The sequence below is a fragment of the Tupaia chinensis genome, unplaced genomic scaffold (genome assembly GCF_000334495.1).
Source record: "Tupaia chinensis unplaced genomic scaffold, TupChi_1.0 Scaffold000147_1, whole genome shotgun sequence".
Classification (NCBI taxonomy): domain Eukaryota; kingdom Metazoa; phylum Chordata; class Mammalia; order Scandentia; family Tupaiidae; genus Tupaia; species Tupaia belangeri.
This window is the reverse complement of record NW_006159617.1, coordinates 7,880,986-7,901,404: the sequence shown is the minus strand read 5'-3', so window position 1 is coordinate 7,901,404 and position 20,419 is coordinate 7,880,986. Positions and strand designations below refer to the sequence as shown.

General features: G+C 41.2%; 1 pseudogene; it reads right to left on the bottom strand.

The window, feature by feature from the left end:
- Positions 1–20,419, bottom strand: part of LOC102487778 (prefoldin subunit 4-like) — a 54,794-nt pseudogene that overhangs the window by 4,314 nt on the left and 30,061 nt on the right.

Genomic DNA, 20,419 nt, shown 5'->3' with positions numbered 1-20,419 from the left:
TTGGGGTAAAAAACATATATACATATACATATGTATGAAAGTAGAAATGAAATATTATTGATGATAACATGCATGATTAAGCCACTATGCAGTTTATTCTAGATGGGAAACCACATTTAGTATGTTGTGATGATGCTCAGGGAATGAAGGTTAAGTAATTAAAAAAAAAAGTTGCAGGAAAAAAAAAACCAGTAAAACGGTTCATATTGAAATAAAAGAAATGCATATATGATGACTGCAGTAAGCTATATAGCCCCAGCTGGGTACTACTTTATAATATGTTATAATATGTTCATTCTACTCACTGAGGTTTATGCATAAAGTCAGACTTGGGTTCATGTATAGGTATACATCAGCTGTGCTAGCTATTGGATATATTTAGACTAATTAAGTTCATTAGCAAATCAATTAAATAGGGGGAGGAAGGCATAGAAAGCAACCACGGATACCAGAGACAATGTGAGAGGAGGGTGGGACATGGCAGAGGGTGAGGGATAGGGAATCAAGGATGACAAAACGAAAAACAAAGTATATAAGACATAAGAATTGGAAAATTATTCGCTGATAACATGTATGTTGATGTGCTTGATTGAGCCAATACACAGTGTATTTTGGATGGAAAATTCACTTGTATGCTGTAATGATGTATAATGAATTAATGTAAAAAATAAATAAATTTAAAGACGGATAAAAAAAAAGAAAGAAACGCACCGGGCATGTGTGTGTGCATGCACAAAGAATCCTGAGAGGAGAATGGAAAAAGGATTACAGCATGACCATCTGCAGGGGAGTCATCTCTCACTTTCCCTGGCATTCTCTTTCTCTGTTCCCAGTGAGCGCATGTGCCCTGTAGAAAAACTTAAAAAAAAATCCGTAACTTTTTAAATCGCACTCTTTTTTGAGTAGCATGATGTTTTTCTCTGTCCCTTCTTCATCACAAAAAGAAGAGTGAGTACAGTACCATAAGAAAGACTATATTCACATACCTTTTATTATATTTTAAATAATTATTCTATTTTATTAATAGTTAATCTCTTATATGTTGGTTTGTAAATTATATTTTACCATAGATATGTATGTGTAGAAAAAATAAGATTCATAGGATTTAGTACTATCTGCAGCGTCAGACATCTACTGGGCCTCTTGAAATGTATCCTCTGTCAAAGAGGGGGTACTACTGCAGATGGAAACGTTTTATGTTATAGTTATGGTCAGAGCTCCACTCTGACTTCTGGACCAGAACAAGATAACCAGAAGGATTTGGGGGAGACTGTTCATGGCTGGCACGTGGACTCGCCAGAGAGAACCAGTGAGGCAGGGGTCAGGGAGAGAGGAGCGTAGCAAAGTCATGCTGCGATCTCTTCTCTTCCATTTCTCCATCCGAGGTGTTTCTCACTTTCCCTCTCACTCTCTCTGTCGCCCTCTCTCTCTCTCCCCAGTGAGTTCACATGCCCCATGGCAAAAATCTCTAAAAAAAAAAAAAATTAAAAAGTAATTATTTATTTAATTCTATTTATCATCATTATTTTTTTAAAAATTTATTATAGGGAATATGCACTCAACAGAGAGAGATAGAGAAAGAGAGGGAAAGTGAGAAAACAAACCATCAGGTCCAGGACTTGAACAGTGATCAGCCAGCACCTTAACCATCACATGACCTGCTGGCCCTGTCGATAATTTTTATTAAGTTTATTTGTTCATTTACAAGAAAGAGAGAAAGACTGATTTTTGATGAGGTCTCATTATGTCAGGATCCTCCTGTCAGCCCCCCAGGTAGCTAATACCACATGCGCACCCCACTGCTCCCAGCCTCTCCACGCTGAGCCGGGAACTGAACTCGGGCCTCCCATATGGCCTCAGCCTCTGAGCAGCAGTCTTGCAGCAGCATGCATAGCCACAGCTGAATTTCCCATTTTTCTTTTTCCTTTCCTTTCTTTTTCTTTTCTTTTTAGAGAGGGTCTCGTTGTGTCCTGATCCTCCTGCCTCAGCCTCCCAGCTGGGACTAAAGGCACACATGGCTACGCTCAGCTCTTTTTAATTTATTTTCTTAAAATAATTATTCAATTTAATTTATTATTATTCAATTTGACCAGAGAGAGGCAGAGAGAAAGGGAGAGTAAGAAAACAAGCGACCAGATTCAGGACTTGAGCCATGGTTGACCATGTGCGAGTTCAGTGCCTCAACCACACCACCTGCCAGTCCCCACTCAGCTCTTTTTTAAACGGGGTCTTGAGCTATGTTGTCCAAGCCAGGCTTGATCCTTCTGCCTCAGCCTCCTCGAGTCACTGGGATTATGGGCACACACCACTGTGCCAGGTTCCAATCATTTTGTTGTTTGTTGCCAAAGATCATGTGTACTTGCCAGAGAGAGAGAGAGAGAGAGAGAGAGGACCCCTTCCCCTCAAAAGGGCATGGTCACACCACAATCCCTTCTCCTCTATTTTTCCATTTTGTGGGGATTTGAGGCATGTGTGCTTATGCTCCCAGAGTGTTTTTTCAATCCACCAGCTTGGGATTTGAACCGCAGTCGGCCATGTGCGATCTAACCTCTTTAACCATTGCACTACAGGGTAGGTTGGCCTCAATCACTTTAAAAATATGAGATTGCTAGAATAATGCAAAGACCAGTGCTTTTTCTCCCACATTTCTTGTCCTTTTCATTTTTCTCTTCTCTTTCCTTCTACCCCTTTATAAATTTTATGAAATCAATCTCTATAATAGTTGGAAAATTCCACAACCCTTAGAAATGAATCCAACATGCTAGTTTGCTGTCAGGCAGTGCCAAGAGTCCTGTAATAGATATACTTTCCTAAACACGGCTGGCAAACTTGGCCACTGAAGCAGCTGTAAAAATGGAAATGCAATCACAGAAGGAGTTATCAGCCTTATGAATTGAGGCGTCTTGACACTACTTGACATTCATTCTCAATTACCCAGTTCAGGCTCCTTGCCTTCATTGAGCAGCACTACAGAGAGCCTCACGTAAATGAGTGGATTCTGGGCAGCCATGATAGTGTCAGGAGCTTGTTTCACTTCTTCAAAGGACCTGGGTCAGCCAACAAGCACGAAGCATTAAATTATGTCTGACAGCAGCCGCAGGCTATTAGAATGTAACCCACCTCTCTTTCAGATGTTTATCTTTCAAGAAACCACTCATATCTTTATTGCAGTCATAAAGTCTGTTGTAATGATAAAAATAAAAAAGACATTTAACCTGTGCCTACACATGGAGCAGAGCAATTGATGGTCTTCTCGCTCTTGCTTCACTTCTGAGTTATAAGGTAGGACTTGTGGGAAGTTCAAAATGGAGAAGGGTGACTAGGGAATTAACAGGCTAGGAGTCGAGGCTGTATCAGATAACTCACCTTCCCAAGAACATGGATGGAAATGAATAAGGGGACCAGAGTTTTGTCCAGACACGTATGTTTCTGTTGCAGTGTTTATAGTAAGTTCAGGAATGATAAGGAACAGAAATATCTATGGCTTCTTCGGAATTTGACATTTCATAAAATTGAACACTGTCAGAACCCAAAGGGTTCATGTATTTATCGAGTGTCTAATATGTTCCACTGCTCAACAGATCTGTACTGCATACCAATTGTGTTCAATGCTATCAAGGAAAAGAACAAAGTTCTTTGAAAGAGTCCAGCAGGAAGGATTTGCATTAGACTTGGGGGTGAGTGAGTGTCAGAGAAGGTTTCTCTGAGCAACTGGCATTTAAACTGAGGTGCAAAGGAAGAGAAAATATTAGGAAAATGTTCTATGACTGATAGCCAAGGATGAGAAGGCTTGTAGTCCTTTCAAGTGCATGAGTAGGCCACTAAGGTTTAGAAATATTATCCATAAATTTTGATCTTATCAGCATGAAAACCAAGACGATTCTACTTGCCAGGCAGATGTACTGATTGAAATGAAGGTGGCTGTTGGCAGGATAGAAATGTGTAATGCGCTCTCATGTTTAATGTGTAATTGTGCCTTAGTTTACTAAATCATATGGTTAATGTAGAAATTAAAGTTCTAGAAAGTGCCTGCAATTTGGACCAGCAAATAACATAATGGTTACACTGCTGAACTCCCACGTGGTCGACCGCGGTTCGAGTCCCAGACCTGGTAGCTTAAAACTCATGCTGGGCTCGTGTGCATGTGTGTCCAAAATCCTGAGAGGAGAAGGGATTGCAGTGTGGCCATCCCTCCTGGTGAGTGATTTCTCGCTTTCTGTCTCTCCATCTTTCCAGCATGCACTGTATAGCAAAAATCTCTCTTAAAAAAGTCCCTGCAATGAAATCAACTCAGTGCACTCCATATCTGCACTTTCTCAGCTTTTCGGTATTATCTTATTGCTAACAAGAGATTATAAGGTGTGGGATGGAAATGTGCTTCCTCTGTGCCTGCATTCCATGGCTGAGGTACTTTGGTCTTAGAAACCGTTTGCACAGGAAGATCCTCAAGAGACCGAAGAGGCAGTAAGGAAAAGGCCAACAATTCAATAGAAAAAAAATGGACAAAGGACTGAAACAGACAACTCACAAAAAATACAGCCTTAAACATAAAAAGATATTAAACCCTCCCTCTCTTGGTTAAAGAAATACAAGTTAAAAGCATAGTAAGATACTATATTCAACTACTTTAACAGAGGTTAAAGCATTTGAAAATGCAGCATCATGACAGGGCTGTGGTGGGCTTTCACATACGCTGTTGGTGGGACTGTGAACCGGTACTGCCTACATGGGGAACAGTCAGTCGTGCCTGTCCAGTGAAAAGTCACACACAGCTCGACTGAGCAGCCTCCATCCTAACAATGTACCCTACTAGTCTCTTGTTGCTTGTTTTAAAAAAAATAATTATATTTATATATATAAAATTATAGGGAACCAGCAGTTAGCATAATGGCTATGTCGCTGGGCTCCCACGTAGTCGACCCTGGTTCCCGTCCCGGACCCTGTGGCTTAAAACTCACACTGGGCGCATGTGCATGCATGCCCAAGATTCAGAGAGGAGAATGGAGGAGAAGGGATTGCAGCGTGACCACCCCCCCTGGGGAGTGATTTCTCGCTTTCTGTCTCTATGTCTCTCTCTGTCTATCTGGCGAGTGCACGCGCCCTGTAGCAAAAAACTCTCAAAAAAAAATTATAGTAGCATTATTTATAAAAGGGAGAAAAGGTAGAAGCAACTAATTTTTTAATAATTGAGTTCTTCATAAAATATAGACTATCCAGACAACAAAATATAATTCAGCTATCAAAAGATTAGGGCCAGCCCATGGCATAGCAGTTTCATTGCTGGACTCCCACGTGGCCAACTGCGTTTCAAGGCCCAGACCCAGTGGCTTGAAACTCAAACTGGGTGCATGTGCATGTGTGCCCAAGATCCTGGGAAGACAATGGAGAAGAAGGGATTGTGGTATGGCCATCCTCCTGGGGAGGGGGGTGATTTCTCACTTCCCCTCTCACAATCTCTGTCTCTCTCTCCAGTGAATGCATGTACCCTAAGGCAAAAAATCTTCAAAAAAAAAAAGATAAGAAACAATAAAAGATTGAGGTAGATATATTCCTGTTTGTTAATATGAAAAGACATAAAGATCTAGTGAATGAAAACAATAAAATTAAAAAGACAGTGTCCCTACGAAGATCCATTAGTATTTCTCTAACAGAAATACACATACACACATGTATGTTGTCCTGAATTGTGACCCCCAGAATCCCTATGTTGAAGCGACAAATAAAATCTATTTGGAGATAGGTCCTTTAAATGGGTGATGAAGTTAAAACGAGGCTGTCATCCAGCGATCATGAGGCTACCCAGTCCAACTGGAGCCCTCACAAGTGAAGATTAGGACCTCCAGGGAGACAGAGAGACCAGGGCTGCATGTGTGTAGGGGAAAGGCCGGCTGAGGACACAGCGAGAAGGCCATCTTCAAGCCAGGGAAAAAGAATTCAGGAGAAGCACACCTGACAGATCTTCACCTTAGATTTCAAGCCTCCAAAACTGTGAGAAAGATGTGTGTGTGTGCACGTGTAAAATGAGTTGGTATTTTTTTGTTCTATTTTGGACAGAGGGCTCATGCACTCGCCAAAGAGAGACAGAAATAGAATGAAAAGAAAACGTACCTCCCATCGGAGTGGTCACCACAATCCCTTCTCCTTCATCTCTCCCTCTTGAAGGGATTTGGGACACATAAGGGCACACGCTGGAGTGTTTCTGAGGCCTCTGGGTCTGGGACTTGAACCACACAGTCAACCAAGTGGGATCCAGTTGCCTTCACCACTAGGCCATGGAGCCAGTTGGTAGTTTTTGTTTTCTTATTTTATTTATGTCCTTCGTAGGAGAGAGAAAGCCTTAACAGGGCCTTGACTCACGGTGTTCCTCCCCATCTTTCCAGCCAGCCAGGATTATGGGTGACTCCACAAGTGTGTGTTCTGATGTTCAGGTCCCTGTAATTCCAAAACCCCAGGCCCTCCCACAGACCTCCAGGATCACATTGCCACTGTGACTGGGCCCAAGTTTGTGCTTTAAAAATAAATAAATAAAACATTTATTTATTTATCTGACCTGTGAGCAACAGAGATTTATTTATTTGTTTGTTTTTTAATTTGACCAGAGAGCAACAGAGACAGAGAGAGGAAAAGGGAGAAAGCAAGCCACCAGGTCCTGACTTGAACTGCAGTTGGTCATGTGGGTGTCCGGTGTCTTCACCACCACACCACCTGCCGGCTCGAGTTTGTACTTTTCAATGAAAACAGGACCTATATGTCTACTTGTGTAAGATAAGTGGTATAATAGGATATCTGTAATGTGATTTTGTTTCAATGTTAGAAAAGCAAATTCTTAAAAGAAGAGTCCCTCGAGGATATAAAACATGTATTTGCCCTAAGTAATAAATGAGGCTTGTAATTGACACACATAGTTCTTAAGTTGTAGATTTTAAGGATAATATTGTTCTTCAGTGACAATATGCTTAGGGCAAGATTTTATTTAACTACTTGGGATTAATAAACATTGCCTAGGTCCTCAGTTTCTACAGGGCATTTAAAATTGTCTCTACTACCTCAGCTATTACTTCTGTCTCCATTGTTTCTTTGTTTTTAGTGGCAGAGAGTGCATGTGCACACCAGGAGGAAAGAAAAAGAGAGTAAGAGTGAGCGAGAGCAAGGAAGAGAAAGAGAAAGCATTCCCCAGCAGGGCCTGGTCATACCACAATCCTTTTTTCTCCATTTCTTCATCCCGTTAGGATCCTGGGAACTCAGGAGATTTTGTATCATGGTTGGCCACAGGGAATCTAGCTTCCTCTGCACAGCACTTTACTACTCCACTACAGAGTCAGCCCCCCATTAACTGCTCCTAGAAATATGTACACTTGACCCTTGAACAACACGATTTGAACTGCACGAGTCCTCTTCTACACAGATGTTTTTCAATAACCATACTGGGAAATACGGTATTATATTGCAAATGTATTTTCCTATTTCTTATGATTTTCCTAACAACATTTTCTTTTTTTAAGCTTACTTTTTTGTGAGAATACAATATATAATATGTATAGCATTCCAAATATGTGTTAGCAACTGGTTATGTTCTCAGTTAAGACTTCCACTCCATCATACCCTATTAGTAGTTACATTTTGGGAGAGTCAGAAGTTATACACAGACCTCGCCACAGCGGTACGCACTTGGTGCAGTTCAACAGGCGGAAGCCATGTGGGAGGCTTGGGTTTGATTCCTAGCCGACGTAAAAAAAACTTAAGTTCAGTTGTGTGTGCCTGTAGTCCAGCTACCCAGGAGGCTAAGATAGGAAGATGGCAACATAGTAATAGCCTGTCAAAAACAACACACCCTGTATGCAACACAAAGGTATATACAGATTTTCAACTGCACAGGGGTTGGCCTCACAAACCTTATTTAACAACAAGGGTCAACCATATATCATTTTATCATTCCAACCACAGATAACTACCAGGTTGTGCTTTATTTTGTTTTGTATTTTGTCTTTTAGGTTTTTGCCTTTGGGATGTGTGCGCTAGCCAGAGAGAGGCAGAGAGAGGGGAAACGAGAAATCATCCCCTGGGGGGGTGGCCATGCTGCAATCCCTTCTCTTCTATTCTTCTCTTGGGATTTTGAGCATACACACGTGCCTGGTGTGATTTTCAGTCTGCTGGGTCCAGAACTCTAACCGCAGTCTGCCATGCGGAAGTTCAGCAGTTTAACCACCATAGCGCCTGATGGCGCCAAGTTGTGCTTTTTAAATGTTGACATCATCAATGGCCTATGTAATGAGGAAGAATTGTCCGAGTTTCTGAACATAATTGGAGTAAACTTTCCCAAATTCAGCTCAAAATTTTTATTTTGAGTTAATAACATAAATTAGTTGACTGAGTGGACAACATAAATTTTGAAGCATTTGCAAAGTAAGTGAAACATTTTGAAGTTTGTTTGTTTGCTTTTTAAAAGAGATTTTTGTTATCGAGCACATGCACTTGCTGGAGAGACAAAGAAAGACAAAAAGTGAGAAATCATTCCCCAGTGGGGATGGCCACACCACAATCTCTTCTCCATTCTCCTCTCGGGAGTTGGGGCACACAAGCTCATACGCCTGGTATGAGTTCAAGCCGCTGGGCTTGGTACTTGAACCATGGTCAGCCACGTGGGAGCCCAGCAATGTAACCATTATGCCATCTGCTGGTCCCCAGACATTTAAAAGTTTCAGAAGTATAAAACTGCTTTATCCATGTATAAGAAGAGAGACTGTACAGCTGACATGCCAATGAAGCATCATAGTAAGGCCCAGTCACAGGGAAGCCGTGGTAGCACGCTGCTTCATGATGCTGGAAGTTATATAGGATACGAGGGTTCAGTTCCCGGGTTGACTTATACACATCAGGCACATGCTTCCCACTGATCCTGACTGGCTGAGAAGGCTGGACAAGGGTCACAACATGAGACTTCTCTGAGAGTGCTTGTCTTTTTTTGTTTTAAGTGCCAAAGGGCACATGCCAAAGAGAAAGAGAAAGAAAACACCCCCAACAGGGCCTAGTCATGCCACAATCTCTTTTTCCCTCCATTTCTCCATTCCATCAACATCCTGGGCACGTGTGTCCACTTATTGCCACTGGGGCTGAGATTCCAAACTGTGGTCAGCCACGTGGGACCCACCTCCCTATGCTTAGTGCTTGAACACCATGCTATGGGGCCAGCCCAGAGGATGCTTGTCTTTCTCTTGACATAAATAAACTGGGGGCTGGCAGGTGGCATGGTGGTTAAGGCACTGGACTCCCACATGGCTGAATGCTGTTCAAGTCCCAGACTGGCAGGTTGCTTTCTCTCCCTCTCTCTCTGTCTCTCTCTGGTCAAATTGAAAAAGAACAAGAAATAAAATTAAATAAATAATTCTTAAGAAAGAAAGAAGAAAGAAAGAAAGGAAGGAAGGAAGGAAGGAAGGAAGGAAGGAAGGCAGGCAGGCAAACAAACTGGGGGAAGAAAGTCGTAGATGAGGTCAAATGGATTAGGAGACCAGCCAAAGCTCCACTATGTAGGCAGAGAACACTAAAGACTAAAGCAAGAAAATGAATTGGAGGGCCTACCTGTAGCATAGTGGCTAAGGAGGCTGGTTCTTACTTGGCCGACTGCATAGTTGCGTCCTGGACTCAGCAGCTTGAAGAAACACACCTGGCACATGTGCGTGCGTGCCCAAAATCCCAAAAGGAGGTCCAGATGGAGAAGGGATTGCTACGTGACCATCTTTTATGGGGGCTGCTTTCTTATTTTTCCCCTCTCTCTCTCTGGTAAGTGCACCCTCTAGAAAACATGTACCCTCTAGAAAAACATTTTTAAATAATTATTAATTTAATTTTATTTATTATTATTATTATGTTTTTATTTGCTATAAGGTACATGCACTCACCAGAGAGAAAGAGAGAGCGTGAGGTAAAGTGAGAAAGCAAGCTTCCAGGTTCAAGACTTGAACTGTGGTTGAGTGGAAGTCCAGAGCCCCAACCATCACACCACCTGCTGCCTATGCCCCCAGCAAATTAAAAAGAAAAAAAAAAAAGAAGAAGAAGGAGAGGAATCGGAAATGACACAAACATAGCAAAACTTCATTGGATTAATAAATTCTCCACACTGTTTGTATTTCAAATGTCCAGCAAATTGCAATCAACCCTGGAACCATTTAACACAGGAAATAAGTACCTTAACTCTGAGGTCTGTGTCTAAAATGGCACATACTTTTCTTTACTAAGCACAGATTTGTTTTCATAAGAAGAAAATTTCCTATACATTTGACGTTTTCGATCCTCATCTATAACTGAGAGTTTGGACTAAATTAGTGTATATCATCTGAAATCTGCAATATTTAGTCAAAGTTCAGTCACAGGGTTACTTAAGTGACATAACCAAGAACTAGATTGCCAGTTGTGGAGGCCAGCAGGTGGTGTGGAAATTAAGGCACTGGACTCCCACACGGCCAGCCACGGTTCAAGTCTTGGACCTGGCGGCTTACTTCCTCAGATTCTCTCTCTTTCTTTCTCTCTGTCTCTCTGGTGAGCACATGTGCACTGTAGCAAATTAAAAAGAAATAATAATAAATAAAATTATATTAATAATTCCCTTAAAAATGATTGCCAATTGTGTCTACAACATATAAATAAATAAATAAAATATGTCAATATCTCGTTAATTACCATTAATAGCTCCTGGGTTCTTTTGTGCTCTAAAATTTAGTGTTTTTCCAAATTTATTATCTCACTCTTTCAATAGTTTATTTTATAGATATGGAATATAGGCCTCAAAGGGGAGTTGGCCAAGTTGGAACTAGGATCTATACCTCCTTTTTGTAAGCCAAATGTGTTTTTCTGTCTTTCTTTCTTTTTTTTTTTTTTTTTTGAGAGTTTATTTTGCTATAGGGCGCATGCACTTGCCAGAAAGACAGAGAGAGACAGAGAGACAGAAAGTGAGAAATCACCCCCTCAGGAGGGATGGCCACACTGCAATCCCTTCTCCTTTGTTCTCCTCTCTGGATCTTGGGCACACATGCACACGCGCCTGGTGTAAGTTTAAGCCACCGAGTCCTGGACTTGAACCGTGGTCGACTACATGGGAGTCCAGCGACATAGCCATTATGCTAACTGCTGGTCCCCAAACGTGTTTTTCATCCAAGTATATTAGTGTCCTAAATCAGGGCTCCATCAGGCCAACTTCCGGAAGTGGACACTTAGCCTCTGCGTTGGAGTGTGACCGTGTTTGCTGGGCTTGCAGTAGTGTCTGTTCTGAATGACTGACTTTTTAATCATTTGAATATCTTCCTTGCTTCTATCCAAACCTGTTCAAGACCAAGTTTGTTAAAAGGCTATAGGAAATAAATCCATTTTGAAGATTAATTGCATATATATAAACATAAGTCAAGTGAATTTCTGATTGTATTTCATGAGAGACATAATCATAAAATAATGTTGACATTGCATACATGTTGAATATATGCTGGACATTAGCCATTGTTTGAACTTACTCTGTAGGAATTTTTTATTGAAAAGACATTACAATAGATGAATAAAACTTAATCCCCCAAATAAATGGTAGCTATTTTCATTGAATTCTAGTGTAGGCCTCCAATTGTGTTTTAATGTTATAGCTATTCATGTCACATGGTTATATTTTTCTTTGTACACACTTTTTTCCAATCAGACTTCAATGGCTGTACTGTATGCTAATGGATATAGTTTTGATTTTTAACTTTAACATCACTTTAAGATTAAATATAAGAATAATAATGCTTTTGGCAAATCTCACATATTTGACGTTATATGATATTAGCCACTGAAAATACATACATTTTTACTAAGTTAGTTAATGTTTTAATGATATAGGCCCCTGAAAACATTATAATACTAAGGTATGAACTTCATTGAACCTGGGAAATGTGAAAACATACCTCAAAGGCACAAATTCCTTTCAAATAAATACCAAATGATTTTGATTTGTTTAACATAAAATTTATATTAATATGTTACATGCTTTTTTAGGGGATATATCTACACGTTATTTCTGTAGGCTATAAGGAAAAGAAACCAACTTTGGTAAAACTAGAATGTAATGAATTTGGAATAAAAAGAATGAAGGCCTATTCATGGTTATTGTGTTATATAAGCTATAATACTTACATGTCTAAAAATATGATTTGGTTGCCCATACTATCCTGTTTCTAGTTTTTGTTGTTGTTGTTGTTGTTGTTTTGGAGAGATTTTTGCTGTAGGGTGTATGCACTTGCCATAATCCTTTCTCCATTCTCCTCTCGGGATTTTGGGCACGCGTCCACAAACTTGTGAGTTTCAAGCTGCCGAGTCCGGGACTCAAATCGCGGTTGGCCATGTGGGAGTCCAGCAACCACTACACCATCTGCTGGTCCCTATCCTGGTTGTTTAATGTTTTGAATGCCACGACTGCTTCAGTCCAGACAACAGTATGATTCTGTCCCCAGGTCAAATCCTATGCAAGCACAATTTATTGAACAAAATTTCATCTCTGCAAAGCATAGTGCGTTCTGCCAAGCCAGTTCATGCCAACCAGATCATTTAGTGTATAATTGGCTGCGAATGGCACTCGCACAAGCTGTGACATTTTCGATCAGCAACAGGGTAGTATTTGGAAAGTCAAAGAAACAATTACATGCCGCAGAAGGTGCCTTCATTTGGGAATGGAGGAAAGTAACACAAGCCAGCCTTCTCCCTGTCAAGTAGGTAGTCAGAAAGCTACAATGCCTGTCATCCTCCTCCGCTTCACAAAATGTGAGAAGGCGAGAAAAAACACTGGCTAGGGAAATAAAGAATGAAATCACGTTGGGTCTTCTGTTTAAAGAAGGCAAATAAAATGAAGAGAATATTAATTAAAGGGATCTAGAGACCACCTAATATTAAAGGAAGATGGAAAGTGACATGACTTACACAATATCATCCAGCTGATAAATCAGTACGAGAGAAAAACTGCAAAGTGAAAGAAGGACAAAGGAACAAAAAGAATAAAGTAAGAGAGAAAAAAATACCAAAAAGGAAAAAAGAGCAAGCTAGGATAAGAAAATACAGAACTAAATAAAAAACTGTGACATCAAGGGTGTGTGTGTGTGTGTGCGTGTGCGTGTGCGTGTGCGTGTGCGTGTGTGTTGGGTGTTTTAGGCAGGGTCTCACTGTGTTGCAATCCTCCTTCCCTAGCCTCCTGAGTAGCTGGGACTATAGACCTGCCACCACCTGACTTTTTGGGTGGCTTAAAAATTGAACCCAGGCCTCCCATGTAGCATCGGTCTGCCAAGCAGCAGTGTCTATTGCCATTGTTTTAAAGGCTTGCTTTCTCTAATGAGTAAATGTAAAATAACATAACAATGACTCATTGTTTTTGCCTCTCCCACTAACAAAGAAATTTTTGAAAAGAATTTAATATCCATTTTGGACAAGTATGTAGGAAAATGATCTCCTACACTACAAGAGGACTTCAAAAAGTTCATTAAGGGACAGGGCCAGCAGATGGCCTGGTGCTTAAGGTGCTGGACTTCCACATGGCCGATTGCAGTTTGAGTCCCAGACCTGGAGGCTTGCTTTTTCACTTTCCCTCTCTTGTCTTTCTACTCTCTCTGGTGAATTAAAAAAAAAGAAGTAATAATAATGAATAAAGTTAAATAAAGATTTTTTTTAAAAAAAGAATTATTGATTTAACTTTATTTCTCCACTTATTTATTTTAATTTGACCAGAGAGAGAGACACACACACACACACACACACACAGAGGGAAAGTGAGAAAGCAAGTCACCAGGTCCAGGACTCAAACTGTGCTCAGCCATGTTGGAGTATCCAGCACCTTAACCACCACACCACCTGCTGGCCTAGTAAATAATTCTTTGAAAAAACTAAAAGGTTTATTAAAGGGCCAGCTCTGTGGTGCAGAGGGAAAGCACTGCTAAAGTGAAGCTGGATCCCAGTTGGCAACCAAGTTTCATGTCCCTGGCTTCACTGGCCTGAGGCCATGCATGGCACGAGCTCAAGTACCCAGGATCCCACGCACTAGAGGACTGTAGGAAGGGGATTGCAGTATGACCAGGGCCCTGTGGACAATGCCCATCTCTCTCTCGCTTTTTCTCTCACTTATGAACTCATGTACCCAATCATGTCAGAGGAAAAAAGAAAAAAAGAGCTTGTGGAAAAATGTAATTAAAGCATAAGTTTATTTTGGTACCAAAGGATTTTGAAGGCCACGTGTACCTTTTTTTCCACAATATATATTTCCCATTTACTCTTTCAAGACCCCTCATAGAAATAAACTGTAGAACTAATAGGTAAAACTTTATTGAAGTATTTGTACACATTGACTCAACAATTCTCTCACTTGTACGAGTATGAAAAGTACATGTACAAAGCTATTCTCTGCTGTATAGTTTATCAAGACGACATGAAAACAACCTAAATACACACAGGATATTGATTAAACAAATTACCAGATAGCCATATAGTGAAATACTGTATTTAGATTAGGAAAAATTGAGAAAATTTTATATTAACAAAATTTTCAATATCCATACTAAGTGAAAATGCCTATAGTTGTAGTAGTAATGATAACCATAATCATAATAAAAAGTTAAAATTGTGTGATTCCAACAATAGGACATTTTGAGAGGCAAAACTGAGGAGCCAGCAAAGAGACCAGTGGTTGCCAGGAATTAGGGGGAAGCAAGGGAGAACAGGCAGCGCACCGGGGATTTTGAGGCTGGTGAAACACTGCTGTGTGATCCTGTAATGGTGGATGCGTGTCAGTATACATTTGTGAAATCCCATAGAATGGGGGCGTGATGGTGAAGGCGAAAACCAACAGAGACTAGCAGATGATGTAATGGCTATGTTGCTGGACTCCCATGTGGTCGACTGTGGTTCGAGTCCCAGGCCCAGTGGCTTAAACTCAAGCCAGGCGCGTGTGTGTGCATGCCCAGGATTCCGAGAGGAGAATAAAGGAGAAGGGATTGCGGCGTGGCCATCCCTCCTGGGGGGTGATTTCTCGCTTTCTGTCTGTCTCTCTTTCTGTCTTTCTGGCAAGCACACGCGCCCTACAGCAACAACCTCTCCAAAAAAATTTTTTTTAAATAATAATAAATAAAATTATATAAATAATTATTTTGAAAAAACCTTCAAAAAACGACAACAAAACAAAACCCATAGAATGTACATAAAGAGTGAACCCTGGGGACCAGCAGATGGCGTAATGTTTATGTCACTGAACTCCCATGTAGTCAACTCTGATTTGAGTCCCAGAACCAATTGCTTAAAACTCATGCCAGGTGTGTATGCATGCCCAAAATCCTGAGAGGAGAATAGAGGAGAAGGGATTGCAGTGGGGTCATACTCTCTAGGGGGTGATTTTTTTTGGTGTCTCTTTGTCTCTCTCAGTCTCTCTGGCAAATGCATGTTCCCTATAGCATAAATCTTTCTCTTAAAAAAAAAAAAAAAAAAAAAAAAAGAGGAAACCGTGATGTACAGTATGGACTTCAGATAACGATGTGCCAATATTTTTTTTAAGAGATTTTTTGCTATAGGGCACATGCACTCATCAAAGAGACCAAGAGAGAAATCACCCCCAGGGGGATGGCCACACCACAATCCTATCTCCTCCACTCTCTTCTCCGAATTTTGGGCACAGGTTAGCATCATATGAAAAATAAATTCCCAACAACACTCCCTCCTAGAGTTATACATTCGTTAAACTTGTGAGATAAGGCTGACACACTGGGACCCAAGATGGCGTAATGGTTACATCGCTGGACTCCCACATGACCAACCACGGTTCAAGTCCTGGACCTGGAGACTTGAAACTCACGCCACGTTGTGTACCTGTGTGCCCAATTTTTAGAAGAAATAACCTCGTAAATGGACAGGAAAAAGGGCAAGGTAGTAACCAAACTTCATATCTTTTATGTATAAAAACAGAAAATATGGGGTTACAGTACATTCTGTTATTTCTACAAAGTGTGTAATTTTTATAACATGTATTGTTTCATAATAAGGAAAAACAAGAAAATAAATGCTTGCTACCTGGAAGTTGATTGCAAAATAGCATCTACAATGAGGTCTTCAATCAGTGTTCCAGGAACTTCTTAACGCAGGGATTCCCAAATGCCCGTCTGGGACCTGAACACATTGCAGTCACCTAAGGATTCTTATTGCCTGTACCTGTAAACGCTCGTCCTACGCAGTTCAGTACATCTGGGGTGGCACTCAGGAATTTCCATTTTTAAAAACTTCCCCAGACGATTGTAATACTCAGCCAGGTTTGGGAATCACTGTCTAAGGGAACATAATGTATGTAAATCAAAAGAAGAATGAGACAGCGTGCACCATATGGGATGTTCGCTCTTTACTGGATTTCATTTTAAAAGTGGCGTCTCACAGAAAGCATTTCTGTATCATTAGTATATGTAATTCAGCACACACCCATAACACGGAAAATGTGCCACCACTTCATTCAGCTGAAATATGGCAATAATTCCTATTTACCTTGGAATGAAGAGAAGGAGTTTGTTTGTAAGATTTTATAACTGAGTAATTAAAATGATGCAGCGGGACCAGCAGGTGGTGTGGTGGTTGTGATGCAGGACTCCCACATGACTGAATATGGTTCAAGTCCTGGACTAGTATTATTCCTGGATATACAATAACAATGGAACAGCAATAGCATATGAGTGGCTATTTTATATTTGAGCAAATTGAAGCTCCAAGAGATGAAGAATCTTCTCCAGGTGAGAAAATGGCAAAGCTGAAATTTGAACCTATGTTTGATCCAGTCCTAAAACCTATGGTCAGTGTCAATATCACCTCCTTGACTGAAGTCAAGTTCCTTCGATTGATCTCCCCGTAACTAAGCTTGAACTCCAAAAGGACAGGAACAATGTCTTATTCATCTTGGAATTCCCAGTGTCTACCATGGTATCTTGCACAGAATGGGTGCTCAGTGTATGCTTGTTTCCAGAAAATGAAAAAGAGGGTTGGCCCCATAGCCCAGTACCTAAGGGAGTCAGATCCCACATGGTTGATCACTGTTTAAGTCCCAACCCCATCACTTGGAAAATACACCAGCACGTTTGTGTGCATGCCCCAAATACTCACAAGATGCGGGAATGGAGGAGAGGGACTACAGTGTGACCATGCCCCAATGGGTGGTGCTTTCTTTACTCCTCCACATTACTCTGTCTCTTTCTGGTAAGCCCATGCTTCCTCTGTTAAACCAAGTGGGGGGAAGCAGATGGTATGGAGGTTAAGGTGACTGGATCCCACATGCCAACTGCATGGTCTGGATCCAGTGGTTTGAAAAACACATTGGATTCATATGCATACACGTCCAAAACCCAAGAGGGAAATGGAAGAGAAAGGATTGTGGTGTAGCCATCCCCCTTAGGGGGTGATTTCTCACTTTCTCTCTTTTTCTGTCTTTTTCTCTCTGGCAAGCATATATGCCGTCTAGCAAACTTAAAAAAAATTTTTTTAAGAAAAAAATGAATGAAGAAACAGAGAAAGGAAGAAAAAAAAAGAACTTGAAGAAACTGATGAGGCTGTTTAAGCAGAGGGAGTGGATGATGGCTCAGAGGTAATGCAATACAACACTCTGCAAGGCTTGTCCACATGGGAAGGTTCTGAGTTCAACTCTAGAGACCTCCCTGAACGCACCCCATGTATTCGGGTGCCCATGATTTAAGGATGACTGAAGTTGGCAGAGGACTAGGGTGTGAATACCCTGTTGGGGGTTCTGTCTCTTTTTGTCTCCCTGGGAGAAAGAAAGAAAATGTATTTCCTCTAGAATGAAGATATAATTGATTAAATAAAAGAAGAACATGATGTTGCTTTGAAGTGTCTGAGGAACTGTCATGTGTTATAGTCTACTCAGTGAGAAATAAAAAATAGTCTACTCAGACATAGCCACATTTATTGGAGTTTATTAAGCCAGTAGCAAACAGGGGGACTCATGTCTCTCAAAATCCCACAGCCCTGAGTGGAAGGAGAGGGATGCTCATAAAGGCAAAGATCACAATCAATTCTGGGTTGATATGGTGGTTACAATGGAAACTGAGGAGGGGGTGAGGAAGAAAGGGAGTGGGGCCCCCAGTGAAAGCAGTTACAGCAGCTGAATCAGGCAGGTTAATTGTTTCTAAGGGCCCTCTCCAGACCTTTGTTTCATGTTGCCCATGGTTCTGGGCAGGGGTCTGGTGATTGGTGGTTACATTGCTAAGGAACAGCTAAACAAAAGGGTTTGGGGCTAGCTAGCAAAGACAGTAGGACTATTAATCACTCTATTTACTCTGGGAAAAAGGAGGAAGCATGTAAATCGCAAAGTTCAAAGAGGAGGTGCTTCTGCTTCACACGTAGAAGGGCTTTATTCCTCCCGGTGTAGACATACTTCACCTGAACTCCATGAGTTAGTTTAGGGAATGCATTTTCTAAGATGAAGGTCCATAACTTTCGTAAGTCTCACAAGCTGTCTGTGATCCAAAATAAAAACGTAATCAGCTATTTCTCCAGAGAAGATCAATGTGCGGATGTTACTGGAACACCGGTTTTAAATCTCTGTAAGGAGGAAATTCATAATGAGGAAAATTAAGCCTTTACCAAAAAATGTAAAAAGTGGGGTCAGCAGATGGCATAACGGTTATGTTGCTCGACTCCCACCAGTTGACCATGGTTCGAGTCCCAGATCAAGCGGCTTAAAACTCAAGCCAAGCATGTATGCATGTGTGCCCAAAATCCCAAGAGGCAAATGGAGGAGAAGAGATTGCCACGTGGCCATCTCCCATGGGAAGATGATTTTTCACTTTCTGTCTCTTTACCTCTCTCTGTCTCTCTGGCAAGTGCACATGCCCTCTAGCAAAAATCTCTCTAAAAATAAAAAATTATCAAAAGCTCTGGATCAGTGTAAGCAATCAAATAAAGGCCAGAGGAGCATGCCCGAAAATACAGAGGAAGGAATTCCCATAAGTCCACAGAGGCCTGAAAGCTACACTAAAAATAAACTGCACTCCTTCACTATTATTCGGAAAATAATGTAAATATTTGCCATTGAGTTCGTACTGAAGTCATTGTATCTTTACTTAAAAATATAACAAATATGGGCCAGTAAATGGCATGGAGGTTAAGACAGCTAGATCCCACATGGCTGACTCTGTGGTTCAAGACCCAGACCCAGGGGCTTAAGAAACATGTCAGGCATGGATGCCCAAAATCCTAGAGGAGAATGGAGGAGAAGAGATTGCAGCATGGCCATTACCTCCAGGGGATTGATTTCTTACTTTCTTTCTTTCTCTCTCTTGCTCTGCCTCTCTCTGACCAGTGCACGCATCCTATAGCAAAACTTGAAAATAGGGGCCAGCAGGTGGCGTGGTGGTTAAAGCGCTGGATTCCCACATGGCTGACAGCAGTTCAAGTCCTGGACCTGGTGGCTTGCTTTCTCACTTTCACTTTCTCTCTGTGTCTCTCTGATCAAATTAAAAAATAGTAACAACAAATAAAATTAAATAAATATGTGAAAACAAAAAAATAACTATCTGTAGTCTTTTATTAAAAGCACTCCTCAGAGTCCAAATTAAGTAAATAATCTTTGATAATATGTATTAAATTTTATGCCCATGTCGTCAAGGAAAAAATTAAGACCTCTGCTCTTCTATAATATTTCATATAGTCACTTTTCATGACCACCCTTTCAAAAGGATAAAGCTAGGTATAAACTGGATTAATCTTCATGAAGTAATAAGTGAGGCAAATGTAAATGACTTTCATTGCTTTTGTTGACATAGCCAAAGAAAATGCATCAAAAAGAACATCAGCTCTGAAGGTGCAAATTGGTTCCCTAGTCTGGTCAATGCTTGCTGCCATCTGCTGGTCAACAGAGAAAACCGCAGGAAATGAACAAACATGGAGGGACTTGATTAGTTTTGTTCAGGAGTACTTGCATAGGGCAGGGCGGGGTTAATTCTCCAGAATTGTGCTTTTCATTCTTTTAAAAATTTTTTAAAAGATAGATATTTTGCTATAGGGTACGTGCACTCACCAGGGAAACAGAGAGACAGAAAACAAGAAATTGTCCCCTAGAGTGGGTGGCCATGCCACATTCCTTTCTCCTCCATTCTCCTCTTGGGATTTTGGGTATGCACACACATGTGCCTAGCATAAGTTTTAAGCCACTGGGTTCAAGGTTCGAACCACAGTCAACTACGTGCGAGTCCAGGGATGTTACCATTACACCACCTGCTGGTACCTAGGATTGTGCTTTAAAAAATACTGTCTGGGGGGCCGGACGCCAAGGCTGCGTCCGGTCACGGGACGTCCCGGGCCCTTCTGGGCTCGGCGTGTCCCCCCTGGGGCCCTGCTAAGCCGGGGCAGCAGCTGCTGCCGCCGCCCCCGCCGCCCCCCCCCT